The sequence below is a fragment of the Zingiber officinale genome, chromosome 5B (assembly GCF_018446385.1).
Source record: "Zingiber officinale cultivar Zhangliang chromosome 5B, Zo_v1.1, whole genome shotgun sequence".
NCBI lineage: Eukaryota > Viridiplantae > Streptophyta > Magnoliopsida > Zingiberales > Zingiberaceae > Zingiber > Zingiber officinale.
Genome location: NC_055995.1, coordinates 54,909,931 through 54,933,623, shown reverse-complemented (window position 1 = coordinate 54,933,623; position 23,693 = coordinate 54,909,931). Strand labels below are relative to the sequence as shown.

The following is a 23,693-nucleotide window of genomic DNA, read 5'->3' as shown; positions in this document are numbered from 1 at the left end:
GAGATGTTTAATCTGAATTAGACTCAATTAGATTTAATTATTGGATTGAATCTAATTCAAATAAGATTCATGGAGTCAATTGAGATTGATAAGTTTCAATGAGTGAGACTCATTGGGTGACCTTGAATTCACCGAGGAAGTGGAAAAGTCTTTTTTAGATGATTTGATCATATAGAATATGAAAAAGTCTCTTCATGAAAGATGATTAAGATCAATTCATGAAAGAAGATAAAAAGACACAAGAGGGTTAATGTCCATTAATAAAGTTTAATGGATCATTAATCAAAGGAAGACAAAAAGCCAAATGACCTTTGGTATTCCTTGGATGAGTACAATGTTGGTTCTTCTCTTGATCGAGAGTTCGTGAGACGAACGGAATATGTTCATGCGGATACTGTAGAGGCACGGACACTTGATCGCGTTGAGATCTATATCTAAAGAAAAGTTGTTGTCGAGATTGCTAAGGGCATGCAACAAAGGTATATTTTACATGTAAACTTAGTATATGTAGTTTTATCCTTCGCATGGATCTTCTGAGAGAGGATCTAGTTAATTTTTCCGCTGAGCTTCTTGCGTATTTAGCGCGCTAGATCCCTATAGCTGATCCCCGCGATAGAAACACAATTGACACAACTGAAGAGGATTATTTTAATTCTTGGCCTGCTACTTTTATTTTTCTTCAATTTCATGAAACCTAAATGAAAAAAAATATACACGGATCATACGGAAGTCGCATAAAACCTCAGCTAATATATCTACGTTGTTCATATAGCTTCACGTTTCATCATAGCACAGACATAATAATATCCAATGAGAGGAGGGAAAATGTCGATAGAGTGTTGCACCAACAGAGAGAGAGAGGATGGCCTTTTCTGTGTGTGAGTTTCCAAGACACTGATATCGAAATTCTTCAGAATTCAAATAAAGTTGGCTATAACGTTGCTTCCCAAATCCAAATTTTAGTAGATTGACTGAAACCCACTACTAGCTATAGTTCGTGCTAATTGTAAGAATTCATACGACAATATAGTTTAAAAAACACTTAACATCTACATCTTTTGCATTTTCATTTTCCAAATCCTTATTCCTTAAAGAATTTTCTCTTGTCCTCGTTTGACTCTTTCTCGGTGCCCATCTCTTTACTCATTTTCTTTTTCCCAAAGTTCAGCTTCTTGACTTCTTTGCTGTGTTCCTTGATGCATTAAAAAGTCAATGATGGAATGGGAGACAGTAAATAATGAAAGTACAACAAAAGATTGGAAAGAAGTTAAGTCTTTTCCCTATACTGATAGTCAGATATTATCAATAAGTAATAACATAATAAAATCAATGGGCTACTAAAAAAACTCAGTGGCTTTGCCATCGTGTAGGTGGAAAAGATGATGCGTAATATTCCCACTTTTCCTACAAAAAGATGCAAGCGATGGAACACGGGGAGAAAAAACATGAGGGTTAATATGGCATGTATGCGAGCATTCATTGCGTTATTGCACGAATTACTATACCTTCTTGTTCCTTTCCTGAGTTACTACTGAAGAAGAGGCCGTGGTACAATTTTTTTCATTGATGCCTTTCTCTGCCATCACACAAGCTTCAAACTTATCCCTCTCCATCTTTTCCATGCACTGCTTTCTCAGCTGATGCAGGTATGCATAGCTTACTCCAAGAGAAGACATAAGTGTGTATGTGCAATTGGTTAACCACTGAACCCATAACTGAGAGTGAATTTATACGATTGAATGAAGGCAAATATAAATATAATATTGTACAGCTTACTATTGGGAAGCACAACATGCCTGCATGAAGAATAAAATATGCAAATTCCTTTAAGTTGTAGATACCATGCTGTCTTTCACTTACTACTTAATGGCTGACTATAATTTCATAGTTTATCAATGCTCCAGTATCTTTCTCACCAATGAGAACATATAATTAGTATCAATTTGAGTGCATCCATAGTAAGCACGCATATGGGCACATGAAGCAACCATCAAATTAAATTAAATTATTTGTGCATTTATTTGCCATACAACAATCTAACAAATAAGGAATATTCTCGTATTTAATATGTACGAAAATATCCAAATCTAATATGACATAAATATATTACATATCTAATATGACATTAAAATATCATGGTAAGACTAAAAAAAGACTATATTATTATTCAATGAGATCACCATCTTTGTGTTATACCTATTACATCCAATAACAAACACTATATGATTATTCAAAAAATAGTACATAATATGATAGTACCCGACACTTCATGTTATACCTAATGCATCCAATTAGATCATCTTTTTGGTGCTTGGCCTTTTGAGTAATTTAATCATTCATTTCAGATTACGCATATACTAAGTTCCACTTAATTCAATGAAATCTATCTACTATATCAACAGATTTTAACCTCTTAAATTGCTCTTGACCCCAAACCTTAATCAATCTTTACCCTTTATGGATAAGTCTGAGTATATCAATCCTAAATTCTGAATCTCAATTCCCATCAAATTCTATTTCTTTTTCTTTTTTCATGAAGGCTAAGGCAAGGAAGGTATTGGCAGAGGTTAAAGAGAGTCTCCCTCGAATTAAAGGAGAATCCATTGATGATCTGGCTCAATACTTGGCACCATCGTTGCTTCCCTCTAGCAGTGTCTCTATCAACATTGATATGTCCTTTCTTTGCTACACATAGGGATGCACTTTTCTCCATCTGATTCACTTGACTTTGTCGATATGGAATAGGTGGGCGTTGTTGGAAAAATTATGAATAGAAAAAGTGGTGGATGGAAAAAGACACCATTATGAATACAATATTAGTCCTATATTGAGAGTTGAGTGACTTGAAGGTTTGTTTGTAATCACAATAATTGAAGTTGTCAACATGTATAAGGAGATGCTTTCTCTTGTGTGCTCCTAAAGGGGATGCAAATCCACGTTTCGGATTTCACTAAACCCAAATGACTCATGTGCAAGCATTTACTGCACACATCCAATGCCGGATTTCGTTCAAGTGAGTAACAAACGCACTAATGGTCGAGCCTGAAATGGTCAACATTAATAGTGGATCTCTAATGGCCCATATGAAATGGGCAATTGTTTCCATTTTGAGCCAAGTGGGTAAAGGCAATAAATGACATTTATTCGGGCAATTAATGTTGCCAAGAGTCAAAACTTCTATATAAGGAGACTATGATCTCGAGCAAGAAAGAAGAGAAGAAATTCCATTTACTTTTGTCCCCCTAAATGTCTAGCATGAACTTGAAGTACCACCAGAGAGGACGAATCCGTTTTAAGAAATTGTGTTCAACACAGGCCTTGGCACTTATATCTTCTCTTGCTTGACATTCTTACCTTTAGTCCAACAACCCTACTTTAGCTCTTCTCTTGCTTCGACAATCTCGTCTCTAGTTTGGCAGCCTTGCTTCTAGCTTGGCAGCCCAGCTTGTTTGGTGATCTTGCCTATCTGCTTGGCACCTCTCTTCTTGGACTTCCAACTCAGCAGTTTGGTACAACTTCATTTGGTCTCCTATTTGGTAGTTAGACCTGCTCAAACCTCGAGCCATTGTGTGGCTTGCCCCACTAAGGAAACTTAGGAGCTAGACTTGCTCGACCCACTCCGATGACTCAATGGCCACTCAGAAACTCAGCCCACTCGGACCACTAGACAGCTTGACCCTCTCAAGCCACTTGACAACTCAACCTTCCTAGAAACTCAAACAGCTTGACTTCAACATATCAGGTTATCTTGATAGATAAGTCTGATTTAATTATAGTAAATTTAAATTCAGATTATTTATTGTAACTTCAGGAAAAACCTTTGTAGCAAGATTATTTAACAATTTTAAAATAGATTTTAATCTATTGAGATGGTCACCACGAAACTATTGAGAAGAAAGATGCTGAAGTGATGGCTCCCTCCATCCAAATTGGAAAGGTTCAAATCAACTAAGGGAGAAGCCAGAGAAGTTCACTAAGTTGAATTTCAAGCGGTGGCAACAGAAAATGCTCTTCTACCTGACTATGCTAACGATGGAGGAACCTCCCAAGTCAACTAAGGATACAAGTGAAGTTTGGACCATCAATATAATAAAAACATGGAACCATTCATAGTTCCTATACAAAACTACATTCTTAACTGTCTTGTTGACTCATTGTACATTATATATATCATCAAATGAATCGATAAGGAATTGTGAGAGTTTCTCAATGAAAAATACAAGATGATTGCAAGCCCATTCATCTGTTGGGTTCTTCGGGCTGCGAAAACCGCTTTTTCGCGTCGCGGAAACCCCGAAAGACCCAAAGCCGTAGATCCGTGCAAAGATTCGTATACAAAATTCGAAAAACTATTTCTTGTACGAGTTCAAAAACCGATCTACTACTTAGATCTACGAGAAAAAGTGTTTACCCTTGATGCGCGCCCTACGCGAATCCCGCTCTTCCAAGGTTTTGCCGAATCTCAAGACCGTCAAGCGCCGGTCCTCTAGAAGTATCCACACGGTCAACTTAGATGGAGAAAACCTCACACAAAGGTGTGCTAGCACCTTGGTAAGGTTCGGCCAAGTAAGGAGGAGAGGGAGAGGGAGAGCTTGAGAGGAAGGAGGAAGAAGATGCACCACTTCAATGAAAATCAAATTCCCATTCACACACAAAGTGGCCGGCCACTTTCTCCACAAGAGTAACACCCCATTAAATGCAATTAATGTGGAGTTAATAAGAAAATGACTTTGTAACTTCCATGAGGTGGCACACCATGATGATGTGGAACATCATCATTGGTCCACCTAATGCCAACTCACCAATGAGGTGGCAAAAGGTCAAGTCAAAATTGACCTTTGGTCTTCCTTCTCTAGTCAAGTCCAACTTGACCCAATCTCTACCATGGTTGATCTAATCCAACCATTTGATTCGAGCCAACTTAATATAATGAATCTAATTCATTAAATTAAATTGATTTAATAAGTCATAATCTAAATTAGACTCATTAAATACTTGAATCAACTTGAGTCAAACTCAAGTTAGCCCAATTAGGATTACTCTTAATCCAATTTGATTCATCAAATGAATCTAATCCTCTTGGTTCATCATATGAACCTAATCTCCATCTAATTGTCCTAAGTGTGTGACCCTATAGGTTCTTGTAACGTTGGCAATGCCCTAAACCCATTTAGGAGCATAAGTAATGAGCGATATCTAGCAACACATCATTACTACCCAAGTTACAAGAATGTCAAGATCCGACATTACCTTGTGACTACTAATTGTGACTCCTCACAATATGTGACATTGTCCTTATATCCTAGACATCTAGATTGATCAATGTGAGGCATAGACCGTGTCATCCTCTAATCAATCTAAATCTTGAACTCCAAGTAGACTCACTCGATCAAATGAGCTCAACATCTAATGTTGACTCATTTGGGCATGGCCATGCACTTAGTGGTCTCACTCTATCAAGAATAGCGATGTCGCTCCCGTCATATGGGAGGGATAGATCTCATCTACATCACTCACATCCCTCTGCATAATCCATTACATACCAGTAATCGCCTTTATAGTCCACCCAGTTACGGGTGACGTTTGACGAAACTAAAGTACATAACTCCTTATGTAGGGATCCATGGTGACTTCAGGTCTAAGGACTAATAGTCATACTAATAGCCACATGAGAAAGTATATGACACTCATATAACGATCCATGATACTTTCTCATGGCGGGTCATTCAGTATACATTCTCTAATGCATACCCATGTGTCGACTTGATATCTCTATATCCATGACTTGCGAGATCAAGTCATCGAGCTGACCTACATGCTAGTCTTATTGTATTAACATTGTCCCTGAATGCTAATACTCGACTAGGAATGATTTAGAGTAGTGTTCCCTATATCATCTCACTATCGATTCAACTAATCGATTGATATAGGTATGAACCTTCTACTCAAGGACGCTATTATACTTAGTCTATTTGGCACTAATATAAATAAGTATAATAACCAAACAAATGCCTTTATTAATATATAAGAATATGATATACATGAGTCCATACAATCATCAAATGATTGGCTCTAGGGCTCTAACTAACAATCTCCCACTAGCACTAGTGCCAATCAGTATAGGCTCTAAGGCCTAAAGACCTAGTGTGACCATCATGCTTCCTCTGTGCCAAAGCCTTGGTCAAGGGATCTGCGATGTTAGCCTCTGTAGGTACTCTGCAAATCTTCACATCTCCTCTATCGATAATCTCTCGAATGAGATGGAAGCGCCGTAGTATGTGCTTGGTCCGCTGGTGTGAGCGAGGTTCCTTCGCCTGCGCTATAGCTCCATTGTTGTCACAATAGAGCTCAACTGGGTCAGCGATGCTAGGAACCACCCCAAGTTCAGTGATGAACTTGCGGATCCAAACTGCCTCCTTTGCTGCCTCTGATGCAGCAATATACTCGGTTTCTGTTGTAGAATCAGCTACTGTATCCTGCTTCGAACTCTTCCAGCTGACAGCACCACCATTAATGCAAAATACGAATCCTGACTGCGATCGGTAATCATCCTGATCGGTCTGAAAGCTGACATCACTGTAACCCTTTACAGTTATGTCACGCCCCGGAGGAGTCTCTGTCCGAAGAAATTTCGGCAGCATCTCCCCTGTACGACGGACAATATGAAACTTCCTACATACCACATATACTTCAGCCACAGGCGGCTGGAATGATAACAAAATAAAAAAATAAAAAAAACAAACACCACGCAGTTTATAAAAATATTCAGCCTCTGGCTGTCACAACCACACAGTTAAAAATAGTAATCAATAACAATAGGACTCTTACTCGAAATCCACCCTACTCCACTACACTCGTAAAGCTCAAATCCAACGAACTCACCTCTTCTGCCGTCCAGGCAGGCATATAGTAGAATAAAAAAACCAAACCATCCAAAAGTCCATCAAACGGTAACCATCCGTACAATATCCATAAATAAAATCCAAAACTAAACTAAAACATAGTCTGATGGAAGAAAAAAAACAAAAAAAAGCAAATAACAACCTAGTAGGGAACTAGCTCTACTTGCAGATGGGGGGCCAGCGACTGGAACTGCTCCGGACAGCCTCAACCTGAAAATATATCAACAATGGACAACTGATATGCATAATAAAACAAATAACAGACAACACTAATCATGCGTACAGTCTCCTGAATATGAGGAGGGTAAATGCAACTGAAATGAAATCAGAAGATAACTGTACTAACCGGATCAAAGTATAAAGGTAACAGGTCGTCAGACCGAGTGAGTCATAATCCTGTATGCATGTCAATCAATGCATCCAAACAAATGCAGCATATAAGTGCAGCAATCACAAGCAAATAAAAATGCAATAAATGCATATGTCAACCCCATACTCTGAAATCAATGCTCCTGTGCAATGACAGAGTAAACGGGATGCTGTCGGAGTACTCCTGTCCTGTGACCCCAAATCATAAATGGGGGAGCTCAATGCTCTCATCTCCCGGTACACGATGACGGGGAGGATATCTCTGCCGGCTACCACGCTGCTACCCTAAATGCCAACGGAGCCAAACAGAGCGGAACTGACTGCCGGCTACCACGCTGAGTCACCTGACCAACGGAGCCAAACAGCAGAACCGCCACACACCAGCCAGATATACAAATCCATGGGTGATGTGTGCAGTACATGTAACTGGCGATGAGCTCAACCAAAGTAGAGCCGACAATCGCACAACATGCAATCATGATGCATGATACTGAACATGGCAATCTCATGAATAACATGGCATGATCCATATAAATAGATACAAAGTGTGTACCACAAGAAGACGTATCAAATAGAAGGCACACAAATCGAAGAGGGTATCAAATAAACCCTAGATCCAGAATATAACAGAGCATGTGGTTAGGTCACTACCTAAGGCATATGTGATCAGGTAGATAATATGTAGTGCAGAATAAATAAACAAACAACATGTACTAATCAAGTAGTGACCAACCGAAATAAACAGGTAACACAATTACTGTTATATGTTAAACATATTATCATGCATATCAAAAGACATAAGTCAAAGTACCCGCCTCCGAAAATAGAAAGGATCGTATCCGGTCCAAATCTGACGTCGAGATATCGTCTCGCGTCAAGGTCCTGTGTAAACAAATACATTTACTTTTATTTAGCTAGAATACAATAAATAGCTAAATAAATCCTAAATATAAATTTAGAGATAAACTCTAACCCATCAATCTCAATCTACCTAAATTAAATCCAACGGTTAATTAGGGTTAAATTTCAACTCCCTAACCCTAAGATTAGGGTAAAACCCTAATCAATATACACAACCCAAACCTACTCATATTCATCCATCTAAACAATCGAATCAAAACCATATTCTAAAGCATATATAAAATGCCCCACCCTTACCTCAAGTCAACCGAATCATGTAGGAGGAAGTGGTGATCTCCAACAGTAACTTTCCATAGCAACCAACCTACTGTTGATGCTGGAACCAAGCAAATCCGCAACAAAGCAAACCCTAATTTGGAGTCCCCTCTTTGTCTCTCTGCCGGCAACTGATGGATGAAGAAGGAACCGGCAGTAAATCTCGGGGTTAGGCCACAGAAGGAAGGAATTCAACTAGAGTAGAAGGTAGGCGACCTGTGGTGTGCCAGCGTTGCTCTGTGAAATGGCAATCTAGGGCAGAGAAGTCTCGGCACTTGGAATCCCACGGCAGAGACCAGGGCAAAAGGGGGCGGCCGCCTGCCGGCTGTGGTGACGGTGAGCAACTCCACAGTGAGAGAGTAGGTTTCCGACGATTGGGGTCGGCGTCGGCTTCACCTCGTCGGCGGCAGAAACTAGGGCTGAGGAGCGGCTGGCCGGCACTGCTCGGTCCAGAGAATCGGCCGGTGCTGCGGTTAGGGCAAAGGGAGAGAGCTCGGGCGGCTGCTCGGTGCGCGAGGGAGAAAACACAGAAACGGCGCAGGGGAAAAATAAAAAGAAAAAGAAATTTAAAAGGAAAAGGAAAAGGAATAAGGAATTTATAAAAGAAACAATTCCTCGCTAAAATGGGGTACCCTAAACAAGCTTTTCCGGGCCCCATTTTTATCCCCGTTAACTCGTCCGTACGAGCTCCGAAAAATTCCCGAAAAATATCCAAAAATTCATTTATTAATATTCCTTTTTTTTCCCGGTATTTTACATTCTCCCCCACTAATAAAAATTTGGTCCCCAAATTTCAGTATCTACCATCAGCAAGTACTAATAACAAGTAACAATAATAAATGCTGAACGGTAAATTAAATCACATACCTCAAATGAAAAGATGGGGTATCGAGCTCGGATCGTATCCTCGAGCTCCCAAGTAACTTCCTCATCCGAATGATGCTGCCATCCGACTTTAACCAGCCGGATAGTCTTGTTCCGCAACTGACGCTCTCGGAACCTTCTCATAAGAAATGTCAGGCTGAATCGAACTGAATATCTGTCAGCACATGCGTCGGGTCAGGCACGTATCTCATCAGCATGGATACGTGGAATACATCGTGCACGCCTACCAGGGACGGCGATACTACCAACTAGTGAGCTATCGCTCCAATCCTTTCTAAGATCTAGAAAGGTCCAATGTATCACGAGCTAGCTTACCTCGAGGTCAATCTCTTCACCCCTTTCTTGGGTGAAACTCGCAAAAATACGGTCACAAATGGAGAACTCTAAGAGTCTCCCACTCCGGTCAGCGTAACTCTTCTAGCAGTCATATGCCTCTAACATCTTCTGTCCGATAGTATGGACCACTTTGCCTCACGTTGAGCTCTATGAGGTCCCAACAACTGGGCCTCTCGGATTCTCGTCCTGATTAACGACTGAGCAACTATGGTAACAAGACTACCCTACTCGGTCTATCCCTGCTCCTCAAGGTCTAACTCGGAGAAACCCCGAATCAAGTTTGTTACCACTACTCGGTGGCAAACTAAAGTCTCTCTAGACTTCTGGCTAAGTGCATCGACAACCACATTAGCTTTTCCCCGGTGATAGCTAATGGTACAAATCATAATCTTTCAGAAACTCCAACCATCTCTTCTGTCGGAGATTGAGTTCCTTCTAAGTGAACCGATATTTGAGACTCTGATGGTCAGTGAAAATCTCAATGTAATATCGTACAGGTAATGCCGCCAAATCTTCGGGGCAAAAATAATAGTGGCTAACTTCAGATCATGTACAGGGTAGATCTTCTTATGCTCCTTCAACCGACGAGAAGCATAAAGAGACTACCATATCGTGCTGCATCAGAACAGCGCTCAAATCCTGAATAGATGCGTTGGTGTAGAGGACATATCCGTCCTCTCCAGAAGGTAAAACCAAAATCGGAGCCGACACTAGTCTCCGCTTCAGCTCCTAAAAGCTGGTCTTGTCATCCTCAGTCCAAGTGAACTTCACGCCTTTCCAGGTCAGGCGTGTCAGTGACATAGCTATCCAAGAGAAACCCTCAACATATCTCCGGAAATATCGAGCCAAACTAAGGAAGTTGCGAGCCTCTTCTATAGACTCCGTCTACTTCCAATGGCAACAACCTCGATCTCCTGTGGAACCACGGTATACTCCTACTGGTGACCGTGTCTCAAACATCTCACAGAAGACAATCAAAATATGCATACTGATCTTCACATCTAGACGTTTCCATTGTAACATCTCTAGAACTATGCAAAGATGAAATGCGTGACATACCGCTGATTCGTAATAGATCACATCATCGTCTACAAAGACAATGGAATCCGATCCAAACATCCTCGACATACCAGGATCATCAAGTCACTAAATACATCTAAGGTACTGTAAGCCTATATGGCAAAACCTAAGACACATAATGTCCGTATCACAAACATTCCTATACATAAGATCTACGATAATAAGTCGAAAAAATCTGATCATCAATAACATAAATCACTAAAGAATAAATCCTCCAGTGTGAGAGCAACGCTCCATCACAGAAACATCACATATGTGGGAGCAACGCTCTACCACAAATAGACTGAAATATGTATCGCAATAAATATAGGAGCTATGCTCCGCTACCAGCAATCCATAATATGTGGGAGCAACGCTCCACCACAAAACAATACCCAAGTACCCCAAGGCACCTAACTATCCAGCTAGAGACTGTACAAGATCTCTCTACCACAATTCGCTGTGGTTAGCCTAGGATATAACAACCTCGTAACTAATCAAATCCATCATCAACTCTATCAGCATCCTAGTGGGTCATCCACTGATAGGAAAATTAGTTGATGGGTAAATCCAACAAATGACATAATGCAGACACTCCACATCCTGCATTCAGCATAAGTAGAATCATCATGCTGCTACCAATATATATATATATACCTGGCACACGTGCTCACACAGCATATGTAGATCGACATAATCCTCCAATAGTACACACCAAACATACTCACAACATAGGTATAAATTATCATGATATCTCCATCAATGCATACCGAACCCGTGTGCAAAATCAACATAGATCAAATCAACAATACAGCTCAAACAACACTCACATAACATATAGTATAATCAACATATACTTCCAATAAAACATACTAAACCCAGACGCACTCACAAATCAAATATAATCAAAAAGATACCTCAGATACCACACCAAACACATATGTACATATCATAACTCAGATTAAATCGACAAAATGCCTCCATCAAAACACCACCGATGTACTTATACTACAACTCGGATTTAATCAATAAGATATCTTCAATAATACATCCAGATACATACACCGAACTACATATCTATGATCCACAACAAACCTTCAACCATATCAGAACATGGATACATATACTACTTGCAAATGGACAGTCTACCACAGGACTCCTACAACCCATAACAACCATAATATGCATGCAACATAGACATGCAAAATCAGCATACCAGCTCAATCAAAGACCAACCTTATACTACCAACACTCATGGGTTACGGGTATATCTAAACCAAATTCATGCATATGTATCAAGCATGAATACATCAATCAAAAGCAACCCATATAGAGCAGCCTAATCATCCAATAACAACCCTGCTCTAAGTTCAAAGGAACTAGTATCGGACAAGAAAAATATACACAGCCGTGGTATAACATTGCAAGTCAATGTCATACCCTACCAAGACTATATCAAATGGGAAGAATTTTATCATCACAAATCCAAATGTACTCTCCCAGTATACACTAGTAACGAGTGTATCCCATAAGTGTTAAGCAATTAGCTCTACACTTCCTTACATCAGCGGGGTCATATATCCCAATGCACCCTCTAAGTTATCCCACCAGATATATATACAGTCCATGGTCAAAGTTTTCATGGAATAGGATACATCGATCCTCTATAACCTATCCAAGCCGACAATGATATACGGCTGAATCTGTCCTTTCCACGTCAGTACAAAGCATGTACTCAAATGTGCTCTAGATACATAACTAAGCACAAACAACCTAAAGGTTCAAACCTCTAAGAATAGAGTATGACAATCCTCTACTGATCAACCACAAAACTAAATCATCCATCTACTAACTAATCAAGAATACCTTAATCCTCCACAAGCAACTAAGGTATATCAAACTACGATCAAATGGTATACTACATTATCAAATAACTAAATCAGTTCATGGGTCAATTCAACACTAATACTTCATCTCAAACTAGAGAATGTCAATCCACATAATATCATATGAATAAATGTGTACGACCCAAAAGAAAAAAAAAAACTAGAATTCAATATCATCAAGACACCCTCATTTTTTTTTTATCCTCAAAAATATCAGCCCACTAATATCAGATGAATAAGTCTCTACTCTCCATGAGGGTAAGTTAGCATTCAAAACATCATCATTATTTATCCACATAGTTTAATATCAGATGAAACAAATATCAATTTTATCATCCTGTTAACTAACCACAATTAACCAGATTTATTAAAATCAAAAATCTCATAGGCACATAAACTCTCTAGCTTCCAATTTATAATCTGATCACCAATTGTTAACATCAACCTGTGAACACCATACAGGATACTCACTATATCACCATCAATGACAACCCAAATAAAAGATCATCAAAATAGTTATCCACTAAAAGATCATCAACAACCACATAACATTTACTCTCTTAAATCATTAGAAATCAACACATCAAAATATCTGATCTCACAATATCCCTCAACCTCAAACCATTCTCAACAATGATCAAACATGGTAACTCCCCAAATAAACAATTTTCATCGTATCGGGTACCCTAATATCCAAAAGATATGAGTATAAAAACTCAACTGACTAAGTCAACAGGAATAGGTAAGTGTCATCCACTACCCAACTAACAATAGCAGAGACTGGTATGTGCCTCCATCTCCTACTAGTAGTAACAGAAGATAAAACTACTGATGCTATGATAAGAAAATCACTAGAGATAATAATCCTTGATATCTATTAAGGTCAATCATGCTCAATGGATAACCCATCACATATAATATGTGCTACAACATCCAGACAAGTACTAAAGATAAAGTGCTAATACATGTCATAACTATCAAATTAAACATCATACCTATATGCCGTCTGGAGATGTTCCATCGCTGTCCAGCCCCCAAAATTGACCTCGGAATTCCGTATGAGAAAAACAAACACCGGAAATCCATATAAATCCAAAACGGAAGTCCATAACATAATCGAAACGGACAAATCCGTGCAACCGAAAATAACTGCCCAGACTAATCTGTCTCACAACTAGGGCTAGTATAAAAATGACCAAAATACCAAACGCAGGTATCACACCCGGCTCTGATACCAATGAATTGGTATCAGATAAATCCCGAAAATCCAACACACGGAAATCAAATAAATATCGCCAAACTTTGGCGCGCTGATACCCAATAAACTGATATCAGATTATTCAAAGTATCCATAATACGAAAACAAAGATCGTAAAAATCCAGAACACACAGCAAGTATCGTATACCTGCTCTGATACCACTAAATTGTCACGCCCCGGAGGAGTCTCTGTCCGAAGAAATTTCGGCAGCATCTCCCCTGTACGACGGACAATATGAAACTTCCTACATACCACATATACTTCAGCCACAGGCGGCTGGAATGATAACAAAATAAAAAAATAACAACCTAGTAGGGAACTAGCTCTACTTGCAGATGGGGGGCCAGCGACTGGAACTGCTCCGGACAGCCTCAACCTGAAAATATATCAACAATGGAGGCGGGGTGAGTCCAACACTCAGAAGGTACAACTGATATGCATAATAAAACAAATAACAGACAACACTAATCATGCGTACAGTCTCCTGAATATGAGGAGGGTAAATGCAACTGAAATGAAATCAGAAGATAACTGTACTAACCGGATCAAAGTATAAAGGTAACAGGTCGTCAGACCGAGTGAGTCATAATCCTGTATGCATGTCAATCAATGCATCCAAACAAATGCAGCATATAAGTGCAGCAATCACAAGCAAATAAAAATGCAATAAATGCATATGTCAACCCCATACTCTGAAATCAATGCTCCTGTGCAATGAGTAACGGGATCTTGTCGGAGTACTCCGTCCTGTGACCCCAAATCATAAATGGGGAGCTCAATGCTCTCATCTCCGGTACACGATGATCTCGGCTACCACGCTGAGTCTCCTAACCAACGGAGCCTAACAAAGTCCACCATCTGCCACCACGCTGCTACCCTAAATGTCAACGGAGCCAAACAGAGCGGCCGGCTACCACGCTGAGTCACCGACCAGCGGAGCCAAACAGAACCGCCACACACCAGCCAGATATACAAATCCATGGGTGATGTGTGCAGTACATGTAACTGGCGATGAGCTCAACCAAAGTAGAGCCGACAATCGCACAGCATGCAATCATGATGCATGATACTGAACATGGCAATCTCATGAATAACATGGCATGATCCATATAAATAGATACAAAGTGTGTACCACAAGAAGACGTATCAAATAGAAGGTACACAAATCGAAGAGGGTATCAAATAAACCCTAGATCCAGAATATAACAGAGCATGTGGTTAGGTCACTACCTAAGGCATATGTGATCAGGTAGATAATATGTAGTGCAGAATAAATAAACAAACAACATGTACTAATCATGTAGTGACCAACCGAAATAAACAGGTAACACAATTACTGTTATATGTTAAACATATTATCATGCATATCAAAAGACATAAGTCAAAGTACCCGCCTCCGAAAATAGAAAGGATCGTATCCGGTCCAAATCTGACGTCGAGATATCGTCTCGCGTCAAGGTCCTGTGTAAACAAATACATTTACTTTTATTTAGCTAGAATACAATAAATAGCTAAATAAATCCTAAATATAAATTTAGAGATAAACTCTAACCCATCAATCTCAATCTACCTAAATTAAATCCAACGGTTAATTAGGGTTAAATTTCAACTCCCTAACCCTAAGATTAGGGTAAAACCCTAATCAATATACACAACCCAAACCTACTCATATTCATCCATCTAAACAATCGAATCAAAACCATATTCTAAAGCATATATAAAATGCCCTACACCTTACCTCAAGTCAACCGAATCAAGTAGGAGGAAGTGGTGATCTCCAACAGCAACTTTCCATAGCAACCAACCTACTGTTGATGCTGGAACCAAGCAAATCCGCAACAAAGCAAACCCTAATTTGGAGTCCCCTCTTTGTCTCTCTGCCGGCAACTGATGGATGAAGAAGGAACCGGCAGTAAATCTCGGGGTTAGGCCACAGAAGGAAGGAATTCAACTAGAGTAGAAGGTAGGCGACCTGTGGTGTGCCAGCGTTGCTCTGTGAAATGGCAATCTAGGGCAGAGAAGTCTCGGCACTTGGAATCCCACGGCAGAGACCAGGGCAAAAGGGGGCGGCCGCCTGCCGGCTGTGGTGACGGTGAGCAACTCCACAGTGAGAGAGTAGGTTTCCGACGATTGGGGTCGGCGTCGGCTTCACCTCGTCGGCGGCAGAAACTAGGGCTGAGGAGCGGCTGGCCGGCACTGCTCGGTCCAGAGAATCGGCCGGTGCTAGGGCTCAGGGTGGTCGACGGTGGCTAGGGCTGACGGTCGGGCGTCACAGAGGCAGTGAGGAGGGGCGTCGGCGGTTAGGGCAAAGGGAGAGAGCTCGGGCGGCTGCTCGGGTGCGCGAGGGAGAAAACACAGAAACGGCGCAGGGGAAAAATAAAAAGAAAAAGAAATTTAAAAGGAAAAGGAAAAGGAATAAGGAATTTATAAAAGAAACAATTCCTCGCTAAAATGGGGTAGCCTAAACAAGCTTTTCCGGGCCCCATTTTTATCCCCGTTAACTCGTCCGTACGAGCTCCGAAAAATTCCCGAAAAATATCCAAAAATTCCGGAAATTTCATTTATTAATATTCCCTTTTTTTTTCCCGGTATTTTACAAGTTAGCTCATCATTGCCTCCATATATCAAGAAATATTCTTTAGTCCTTCGTAAGTACTTAAGAATATTCTTGACCGCTATCCAGTGACTTTCACCTGGATCTGACTGGTATCTGCTCGTCATGCTCAAAGCATACGAGACATCAGGTCGAGTACACAGCATGGCGTACATGATCGATCCTATGGCTGAGGCATAAGGGATCTGATCCATGCGGTCTCTCTCCTCTCTAGAAGAGGGACCTTGAGTCTTCGAAAGACTCACGCTATGTGACATCGGCAGAAATCCCTTCTTGGAGTTCTGCATGGCAAACCAAAGGAGTACCTTGTCAAATTATGTACTCTGACTTAGGCCAAACAATCTCTTAGATCTATCTCTATAGATCTGTATCCCAAGAATGCGAGATGCCTCACCTAAGTCCTTCATTGAGAAGCAACTCCCTAGCCATGTCTTGACAGACTGAAGCATAGGGATGTCCTTCCCAATGAGTAGTATGTCATCCACATACAGTATGAGGAAGACAACTATGTCCCCTACAACCTTCTTGTAGACACAAGGCTCATCTTCATTCTTAATGAAACCAAACTGTTTGATCGCATCATCGAATCGAAGATTCCAGCTCCGAGAAGCTTGCTTTTGTCCATAAATGGCAGCTTGTATACTCTGCTAGTATGCTGTGGAGCTACAAAACCCTCAGGTTGTGTCATGTACACATCCTCGAGTAGGTTTCCATTCAGAAACACGGTTTTGACATCCATCTGCCATATCTCATAGTCATGGTAGGCTGCAATAGCAAGCATGATCCGAATGGACTTAAACATCGCCACTGGAGAAAAGGTTTCATCATAGTCAATACCATGAATCTGCTTGAAACCTTTAGCTACCAAGCGACCCTTATAGATAAGTCCATCCATGTCAGTCTTTCTCTTAAAGACCCACTTGCACCCAATGGGTTTTACCCCTTCAGGTGGATCAACCAAAGTCCATACTTGGTTGGTGTACATGGATTCTATCTCGGATCTCATGGCTTCTAGCCATTTCTCAGAATCTGGTCTCATCACAGCTTCTTGATAGGTGGTAGGCTCATCCTCTATGAGCACAATGTCATCATGGTCAGACAAGAGAAATGAGTATCTCTCAAGCTGACGACGTACCCTATCAGACCTGCGAAGAGGTATGTCTACTTGAACTGGTTGTTGTTCCTCAACTCCTTGTGGAACAACATCATCCACAACACTTTGTGGTTCCAGTTCAATTTCCATCGAGGCATCAGTGCTATTGTTCGCATCTTGAACTTCTTCAAGATCGAACGTGCTCCCACTAGTCTTTCTAGAAACAAAATCCCTTTCTAGAAAGACCCGGTCTTGCCACAACTACCTTGTCTTGACTGGGAATGTAGAAGTAATATCCCTTAGTTTCCTTGGGATATCCGATGAAATAGCACTTGTCGGATTTGGGTCCTAACTTGTCCGAGACTTGACGTCGAACGTAAGCCTCACAACCCCAAATCCTCATGAAAGACACCTGGGCATCTCTCCCAGTCCATATCCTATATGGTGTCTTTATCACGGCCTTTGATGGAACTCGGTTGAGTATGAAAGCTGCCGTGTCTAGAGCATATCCCCATAGATATGTCGGAAGATCTGTGTGACTCATCATAGATCGCACCATATCTAATAAGGTACGATTCCTCCTTTCGGATACACCATTCCACTGTGGTGTTCCAGGAGGAGTGAGTTGAGATAAAATCCCACACTCAGCTAAGTAGTCACGAAACTCATGGCTTAAGTATTCACCACCTCGATCTGATCGAACTACCTTAATACTCTTGCCAAGCTGGTTCTGTACTTCATTCTTGAATTCTTTGAACTTTTCAAAGGATTCAGACTTATGTGTCATCAAGTACACATAACCGTATCTACTGAAATCATCAGTAAATGTGATGAAGTACCTATAACCGCCTCTAGCAGCAACATTGAAAGGGCCACATACATCACTATGTATGAGTCCTAACAAATCAGTTGCTCTCTCGCTATGCCCACTAAAGGGGGTCTTCGTCATCTTGCCTCGTAGGCATGACTCGCATATCTCATATGATTCTAAATCAAATGAGTCCAGCAAACCATCCTTATGGAGCTGGGATAAGCGCTTGTCATTTATATGACCTAAGCGACAGTGCTAGAGGTATGTTTAGTTCATATCATTTGACTTGAACCTCTTGGTACTAATGTTATAGATAGGGCTCTCAAGATCTAGAATATAGAGTCCGTTTATTAGTGGTGCACTACAATAGAACATATCGTTTAAATGGACAGAACAACATTTGTTCTTTATTATAAACGAGAATCCTTTCTTGTCCAAACAAGAAACTGATATAATGTTCTTAGTCAATGCAGGCACATAACAACAATCGTCTAACTCTAGTACAAGCCCAAAGGGTAGAGATAGAAAATAAGTCCCTACAGCAACAGCAGCAACCCGTGCTCCATTGCCTACTCGTAGGTCTATCTCGCCCTTTGTCAATGCTCTGCTATTTCTCAGTGCTTGTACATTAGTACAAATGTGCGAAGCACATCCGGTATCTAATACCCATGACGAAGAAATAGAGAGGTTGACTTCTATAACATTTATACCTGAAGTAGAAATCTTATTTCTCTTCTTGTTAAGATCTTCCAGGTATCCTGTGAAGTTCCTCTTCAAGTGCCCTGCTTGTCCTTGATATAGTTGACGAAGATGTGCAACCATATCGTAAGCACCCATCAACTCATGTTGCTTCTGAAGCTCAGAGTTCATGGTTGCGAGCATAAGACAGGACAAATCTAATGCGTCATCTTGATGCTTCTTGTAAGCATCACGGTCAGCTCGCGTGGCAGTGGCAGGAGGTGCCTTGGGAATGGGCTGCTCCAGGACGTACAGTTTTCGTTCCTGTGTGAGAACAATTCTTAGGTTCCTGTACCGGAAATTTGCTCCGTTGAGCTTGTCCTTCTTAAGGACGGAACGCAGAGAGAAAAAGTTCGTATTCGACGTCATGGTTATCTACAACAGAAAAATAAATAAATATCATATTCTTTTAAATCATCTAATTAGGCCTTTAATTAAATGATGCTCCCACTGAATTCTATAATTCTTGTGGGACAAGATCCACATCATACTAACCCTTGAGTTAGCTTTGGCTATCGCCCAAGGCTTAGTATGATCGGTAGGTAACAATTACCAATTACATCTCTATGCAACTCTTGTTTATAGAATCAATATCCGCATTTATATTAAAACACGAGTTAGCTTCGTGATTTTGACCTATCTTTTCCAACCGTTGGAATAATGCCTATAGTTGACTCGATCCAACCGAGTAACTAGGAATACTCAATCTAATTGAGTTTGTATTCACCCATGCGTTGATAGGCGGGACCAAGATTGTCCCTCCGTACCCTACCAAGATAATATGTATTGCTCTGCTTTGGCAGATTCAACAATACATGTGATCGAGGTAGTGATAGGTATCACGGCACGGTTAGGCATTTAGAGTTGGTTCGATCTAGATCTAATCTAATCGAGAAGGATGTTAGTTAGAGCCCTAGAGCCAATCATTTGATGATTGTATGGACTCATGTATATCATATTCTTGTATATTAATAAAGGCATTTGTTTGGTTATTATACTTATTTATATTAGTGCCAAATAGACTAAGTATAATAGCGTCCTTGAGTAGAAGGTTCATACCTATATCAATCGATTAGTTGAATCGATAGTGAGATGATATAGGGAACACTACTCTAAATCATTCCTAGTCGAGTATTAGCATTCAGGGACAATGTTAATACAATAAGACTAGCATGTAGGTCAGCTCGATGACTTGATCTCACAAGTCATGGATATAGAGATATCAAGCTGACACATGGGTATGCATTAGAGAATGTATATTGAATGACCCGCCATGAGAAAGTATTATGGATCGTTATATGAGTGTCATATACTTTCTCATGTGGCTATTAGTATGACTATTAGTCCTTAGACCTGAAGTCACCATGGATCCCTACATAAGGAGTTATGTACTTTAGTTTCGTCAAACGTCACCCGTAACTGGGTGGACTATAAAGGCGATTACTGGGTATATAACGAATTATGTAGAGGGATGTGAGTGATGTAGATGGGATCTATCCCTCCCATATGACGGGAGCGACATCGGTATTCTTGATAGAGTGAGACCACTAAGTGCATGGCCATGCCCAAATGAGTCAACATTAGATGTTGAGCTCATTTGATCGAGTGAGTCTACTTGGAGTTCAAGATTTAGATTGATTAGAGGATGACAAGGTCTATGCCTCACATTGATCAATCTAGATGTCTAGGATAGAAGGACACTTGTCATTATTTTGTGAGTAGTCACAATTGGTAGTCACAAGTTGATGTCGGATCTCGACATTCTTGTAACTTGGGTAGTAATGATGTGTTGCTAGATACCGCTCATTACTTATGCTCCTAAATGGGTTTAGGGCATTGCCAACGTTACAAGAACCTATAGGGTCACACACTTAGGACAATTAGGTGGAGATTAGGTTCATATGATGAACCAAGAGGATTAGATTCATTTGATGAATCAAATTGGATTAAGAGTAATCCTAATTGGGCTAACTTGAGTTTGACTCAAGTTGATTCATGTGTTAAATGAGTCTAATTTAGATTTTGACTTATTGAATCAATTTAATTTAATGAATTAGATTCATTATATTAAGTTGGCTCGAATCAAATGGTTGGATTAGATCCACCATGGTAGAGATTGAGTCAAGTTTGACTTGACTTGAGAAGGAAGACCAAAGGTCAATTTTGACTTGACCTTTTGCCACCTCATTGGTGAGTTGGCATTAGGTGGACCAATAATGATGTTCCACATCATCATGGGTGTCACCTCATGGAAGTGACAAAGCCACTCTCTTAATGGTTTCATATTAATTGCAATTAATGCAATTAATGTGATTTTATGGTTTCATATTAATTGCAATTAATGCAATTAATGTGAATTTTGAAAAGTGGCCGGCCACTTGGTTTTGGGTGAAGAAATTCATTTTTTCATTCACTTGTGTGCCTCTTCCTCCTTCTCCCTCTCAAGCTCTCCCTCTCCCTCTCCTCCCTTGGCCGAACCACATAGATGCTAGCACACCTTGGTTTTTGGTCATCTCCATCTAGTGTGTCCGTGTGGATACTTCTAGAGGACCGGCGCTTGACGGTCTTGAGATCCGGCATCATTTGGATGAGCGGGAACGCGAAGGGCATCGCATCAAAGGTATAAATGGTTTATCCTTATGTAGATCTACTGTAGATTAAAGTTTTCAAACTCGTACTCGTATTTTCATTCGGTTTTACCTTGCACGAGATCCGTGGCTTGGGCGATTCGGGGTTTCCGCGACGCGAAAAGCGGTTTTCGCGGCCCGAAAAAACCCAACAGTGGTATCAGTGCCACGTGCAAGGCTTGTACGAGTTTGTTTTTATTTTTATGAAAAATAAAACCTTCTGTGATTTTCTGTAAAAATTAGTTTTTTATGATTTTATGGGTAATTTTTCCGTAGAAGCGAAGCACAAGTGTCTCGGCACTTGTAGGCTTCTTCCCGAAACGGCTTCGTTTTGCCCCAAATCCATTTGGGACAGCGGGCTTGGGTGCCATTAGATCGCAAAGGAGCAACTCACGATGGTTAGATCGTGGGTAGGGTACTTTCCCTAACCCCGGGGATTTGCTCCATGATCGCACCCAAAATCGCTAAAAACGAACCCGTCGGGATTTTTCCGAAACGGTAATGTCTCGCCCAAATCATTTTGGGACAGCGGGTTTAGCGTTGTTGGATCGCAAAGGAACCCTCGCGATGGTTAGATCGGGTAGGCGCTGCCCTGGGCCCCAAGGGGATCCGTTCAGCGATTGCGCTGAAACCGCTAAGGACCGCCGAAAATTTTACTTGTAAAATTGTAAAATTAATTTTAAAATTATAGAAAATTATGAAAATATATAATTTTGAATTATATATATTAATTTGTGATAGTCATGGCCCAAAGCTCAATATGATTGGTTGTGTTGTAATTCATAATACGGCCTGCGTGACGTGATGTTGTATTTATTTTATTATTCGCGACCTGCGTGTCGTGCCTCGTCTTTTATTCTTGTTGTAAATTAGATTTAGACTCGAATGTAACTCGAGTTTCAAATTGTAATATACAAATTGGAGCGGTGGAGGGTCCACACGAGACGAAGTTCCGAGGCGGGCACGAGCAACACAAGGTGGTCAAAGGGAGGCGCTTGGAGAAGCTGTTGACCCTAGGTTGACCAATCGATCTTCTCATTGGCTTGAGAAGATCGTAGTAGGGCCATGACTAAATCACAAATAGATTAATTAATTAATTATTATGTATTTGATGCATGTTTAATAATTAATTAATTAATTAGTGCCTTAACGATTAGATTAGATCTAAGTCGTGCACATGATGCACCCTTGCGATTAGATTAGATCTAAGTCGTGCACAAGATGCATTCTTCTCGATTAGATTAGATCTAGATCGAACCAACTCTAAAATGCCTAACCGTGCCGTGATACCTATCACTACCTCGATCACATGTATTGTTGAATCTGCCAAAGCAATACATATTATCTTGGTAGGGTACGGAGGGACAATCTTGGTCCCGTCTATCAACGCATGGGTGAATACAAACTCAATTAGATTGAGTATTCATAGTTACTCGGTTGGATCGAGTCAACTATAGGCATTCTTCCAATAGTTGGAAAGATAGGTCAATATCACATCTATATTAACTCTCAGGCGTATTAGCCAAAGCTAACTCGAGTTTTAATATAAATGCGGATATTGATTCTATAAACAAGAGTTGCATAGAGATGTAATTGGTAATCGTTACCTACCGATCATACTAAGCCTTGGGCGTATTAGCCAAAGCTAACTCAAGGGTTAGTATGATGTGGATCTTGTCCCACAGAATTATAGAATTCAGTGGGAGCATCATTTAATTAAAAGGCCTAATTAAATGATTTTTAAGAATATGATATTTATTTCTGCAAATTTTCTGTTGTAGATAACCATGACGTCAAATGCGAACATTTTCTCTCTGCGATCTGTCCTTAAGAAGGACAAGCTCAACGGAGCAAATTTCCTGGACTGGTACAGGAATCTGAGAATAGTTCTCACCCAAGAACGTAAACTGTACGTTCTGGAGCAGCCCATTCCGGAGG

General features: G+C 40.5%; 1 long non-coding RNA gene across 1 annotated transcript; it reads right to left on the bottom strand.

Annotated features, from left to right (window-relative positions):
- Positions 1 to 927: 927 nt before the first annotated feature.
- On the bottom strand, positions 928 to 1,701 carry LOC121987407. The gene is made up of 2 exons (XR_006113566.1): positions 1,506 to 1,701; positions 928 to 1,192 (listed from the first exon to the last, which is right to left on the bottom strand). It is a non-coding gene; the product is annotated as an uncharacterized LOC121987407 (long non-coding RNA).
- Positions 1,702 to 23,693: the final 21,992 nt, after the last annotated feature.